Raw genomic sequence first — 4,975 nt, forward strand, 5'->3', positions numbered from 1 at the left:
GATATCAAACACTAGCCAAAGTGTGGTCCGAAAATACAAATTTTAGTCCATTTTTTTCGAATGGTACAAAAATCGCCCGAAAAGTCCAGATGAAATCGAGTACCAAGAGACCCTTATAGCATTCTTCTCCAAAATTTATAACTGTGTTTCGGGTTTCACGCTAGATTTCAAATACTAGCCATTTTTGTTGAATGGTAAGAAAATTGCCCAAAAGACCCGATGAAATAGAGGACCAGAAGACTCTTATAGCATTCTTCTCCTAAATTTATAACTGATTTTCAGGTTCCACCTCAGATTTCAAACACTAGCAATTGTCTTGTTCGAAAATACAAATTTTGGGTCATGATTGTCATGTGGTACGAAAATCGCCTGAAAAGTCCAGATGAAATCGAGGACCGAGAGACCCTTATAGCATTCTTCTCCTATATTTATAACTGTTTCCGAGTTCTGTGTCAGATTTCAAACACTAGCCATTGTTTTGTTCAACAATACGAATTTCGGTCCATTTTTGTTGTATGGTACGAAAGGAGCCCGAAAAGGTGAGATGAAATCGAGGACCGAGCGACCCTTATATCATTATTCTCCTTAATATATAACAGTGTTTTGGGTTCTGCGTAAGATTTCAAACACTAGTAATCGCTTAGTCCGAAAATACAGATTTTGATACATTTTTGTCAAGGGGTATGAAAATCGCCCAAAAAGTCCAGATGAAATCGAGGACCGAGAGATGTTTATAGGATTCTTCTTCTAAATTAAGACTGTATTTTGGTTTCTGTGTTAGATTTCAAACACAAGCCATCGTATTGTTCAAAAAAATACGGATTTCGGTCCATTTTAGTCGGGTGGTACGAAAATCGCCTAACATGTCCAAATGAAATCGAGGACCAGGAGTCTCTGATAGCATTCCTCTCCTAAATTTATAATTGTGTTTCGGGTTCTGCGTCAGATTTCAAACATTATCCTTCGTCTTGTTCGATAATACGGATTACGGTCCATTTTTTGCGGGTGGTACGAAAATCTCCCCAAAAGTCTAGATGAAATCGAGGATTGAGAGTCCCTTATAGTATTCTTCTTCTAAATTTATAACTGTGTTTCGAGTTCTGCGTCAGATTTTAAATACTAGCCATCATCTTGTTCGAAAATAAAAATATTGGTCCAATTTAGTCTGGAGGTACGAAAATCTCTTGAAATGTCCAGATGAAATCGAGGACCAGGAGACTATTATTGCATTCTTCTCCTAAATTTATAGCTGTGTTTTGGGTTCTGAGTCACATTTCTAATACAAGCAATCGTTTGGTCTGAAAATACACATTTTGGTCCCTTTTTGTCAGGTGGTACGAAAATCGCCCGAAAAGTCCATTGTTGAGACGAAATCGAGGACCCAGAGTCTCTTATAGCATTCTTCTCCTAAATTTATAATTGTGTTTCGGGTTCAATGTCAGATTTCAAACACTATCCATTGTTCGAAAATACGGATTTCAGTCCATTTTTTGCGGGTGGTACGAAAATCTCCCCAAAAGTCAAGATGAAATCGAGGATTGAGAGTCCCTTATAGCATTCTTCTTCTAAATTTATAACTGTGTTTGGAGTTCTGCGTCAGATTTTAAATACGAGCCGTCATCTTGTTCGAAAATACGGATATCGGACGCGGAAATACTGTTATATATTTAGGAGAAGAATGCCATAAGAGTCTCTCGGTTCTCGATTTCATCTGGACTATTCGGCAATTTTCGTACTACTCGACAAAAATGGACAAAAATCTGTATTTTCAAACCAGACGATGGCTAATGTTTGAAATCTGAATCAGAACTTGAAACACTATTTTATATTTAGGAGAAGAATGTTAAAAGGGTCTCTCGGTCCTCGATTTCAACTGGACATTTCGGGCAATTTCGTACCACCCTCTACAGAAATGGACCAAAATCTGTATTTTCAGACCAGACGATGGCTAGTGTTTTAAATCTGAGGCGAACCCGAACCACTGTTATATATTTAGGAGAAGAATTCAATATGGGTCTCCCGATCCTCGATTTCATATGGACTATTCAGGCGATTTTCGTACCATGCGATAAAAATGGACCGAAATTCGTATTTTTGAACAAGACGATGGATAGTGTTTGAAAACCGTTGCAGAACCTGAAACGCAGTTATAAATTTAGGAGAAAAATGCTATGATAGTCTCCTGGTCCTCGATTTCATCTGGACATTTTGGGTGATTTCTGTACCACCTGATTAAAATGAATCAAAATTCGTATTTTCAAACAAGATGACGGCTAGTGTTAAAAATCTGACGATATCTTCGGACTTTTAGGGAGAATTTCGTACCCCTCGATAAAAATGGACCAAAATGGGTGTTTTTGAACCAGACGATGGCTACTGTTGAAAATCTGACGCGGAACTCGAAACACTGTTATATATTTAGGATATGATTGCTATAAGGTTCTCTCGGTCCTCGATTTCATCTGGACTTTTCCGGCGATTTTCGTAACACCCGACAAAAATGGACGAAATCTGCATTTTTGGGCCAAACGAGGGCTAGTGTTTGATATTTGATGAGGAACCCGAAGCACAGTTATAAATTATGGAGAAGAATGCTATAAGGGTCTCTTGGTCCTCGATTTCATCTGGACTTTTCGGGCGATATTCGTACCACCTGACTAAAATGGACCAAAATCCGTATTTCTGAACAAGATGATGGCTATTGTTTGATATTTGATACGGAAACCGAAACACAATTATAAATTTAGAAGAAGAATGCTATAAGGAACTCTTGGTACTCAACTTCATATGGACTTTTTAGGCGTGTTTTGTACCCCTTTACAAAAATTGACCAAATCTATATTTTTGGACTAGACGATGGCTAGTGTTTGAAATCCGACGCAGAACCCGAATAACTGTTATATATTTAGGAGAAGAATGCTATGAGGGTCTCTCGGTCCTCGATTTCATTTGGACTTTTCCGCGATTTCGTACTACACGACAAAAATGTACCGAAATCCGTATTTTCGAAAAAGACGTGGCTAGTGTTTGAAATAAGCACGGAACCTGAAACACATTTGTAAATTTAGGAGATGAATGTTATAAGAGTCTCTTGGTCCTCGATTTCATCTGGACATTTCCGGCGATTTTCGTACCACCCACCTAAAATGGACCGATATCCGTGTTTTTGGAAAAAAATGATGGCTAGTGTTTGAAATATGACATGAAACCCGAAACACAGTTAAAATTTAAAAGAATAATGCTATAAGGGTGTCTAGGTCCTCGATTTCATCTGGACTTTTCGGGCGATTTTCGTATCCCTCTACAAAAATGGATCAAAATCTGTATTTTCGGACCAGACGATGGCTAGTGTTTGAAATCTTATGCGGAACCCAAAACACTATTATATATTTAGGAGAAGAATTCTATTAGGGTATCCCGGTCCTCGATATCATCTGGTATTTTCGGGCAATTTTCGTAGCACCCGACAAAAATGGACCGAAATCCGTATTTTCGAACAAGACGATGGATAGTGTTTAAAATCTGACGCGGAACACGAAACACAATTATAAATTTAGGTGAAGAATGCTATTAGAGTCTCCTGGTCCTCGATTTCATTTGGACATTTTGGGTGATTTTTGTACCACCTAACTAAAATTGATCCAAATTCGTATTTTCGAACAAGATGATGGCTAGTGTTTGAAATCTGACGCAGAAACCGAAACACTGTTATAAATTTAGAAGAACAATTCTATAAGAGACTCTCGGTCCTCGATTTCATCTGACCTTTTCAGGTGAGTTTCGTACCACTCGACAAAAATGGACCAAAATCTATATTTTCAAACTAGACAGTGGCTAGTATTTGAAATATGACGCGGAACGTGAAACACTGATATATATTTAGGAGAAGAATGTTAAAAGGGTCTCTCGGTCCTCGATTTCATCTGCAATTTTCGGTAAATTTTCATAACACCCGACAAAAATTGACCCAAATCCGTATTTTCGAATAAGACGATGGATAGTGTTTGAAAGCTGACACGGAACCCGAAAAAAATTATAAATTTAGGAGAAGAATTCTACAAAAGTCTTCTGGTCCTCGATTTCATCTAGACATTTCGGGCAATTATCGTACCACCCGACTAAAATGGAACAATACCCATATTTTCGAACAAGATGATGGCTATTGTTTGAAATCTGACGCGGATAACGAAACCCAATTATAAATTTAGAAGAAGAATGCTATTAGGGTCTCTCGGTCCTCGATATCATTTGGACTTCTGGGGCGATTTTCATACCACCAGACAAAAATGGACCGAAATCCGTATTTTCGAATAAGACGATGGATAGTGTTTGAAATCTGATGCGGAACCCGAAACACTGTTATATATTTAGGAGAAGAATTCTATAAGGGTCTCCCGGTCCTCGATTTCATCTGGACTATTCGGGCGATTTTTGTACCAGACAAAGAAGGACTGAAATCCGTATTTTCGAACAAGACGATAGATAGGGTTTGAAATCTGACGTGGAACATGAAACACAGTTATAAATTTAGGATAAGAATGCTATAAGAGTCTCTTGGTCCTCGATTTCATCTAGACATTTCAGGCGATTTTTCTACCACCCGACTAAAATGGATCGAAAATTGTATTTTCGAACAAGATTATGGCTAGTGTTTGAAATGTGAAGCGAAAACCGAAACACATTTATAAATTTAGAAGAAGAATTTTATTAGTGTCTTTCATCTCCCGGTCCTCGATTTCATCTGAACTTTTCGGGCGAGTTTCGTACCCCTCGTCAAAATTGGACCGAAATCTGAATTTTTGGACCATACGAGGGCTAGTGTTTGAAATTTAACACGGAACCCAAAATACAGTTATAAATTTTAGAGAAGAAAGCTATAAGGGTCTCCCGGTCCTCGATTTCATCTGGACTTTTCTGGCAATTTTCGTACCACTTGACTAAAATGGACCGAAATCCGTATTTTCGAACAAGACGA

The sequence above is a fragment of the Cicer arietinum genome, chromosome 5 (assembly GCF_000331145.2).
Source record: "Cicer arietinum cultivar CDC Frontier isolate Library 1 chromosome 5, Cicar.CDCFrontier_v2.0, whole genome shotgun sequence".
Taxonomy (NCBI): Eukaryota; Viridiplantae; Streptophyta; class Magnoliopsida; order Fabales; family Fabaceae; genus Cicer; species Cicer arietinum.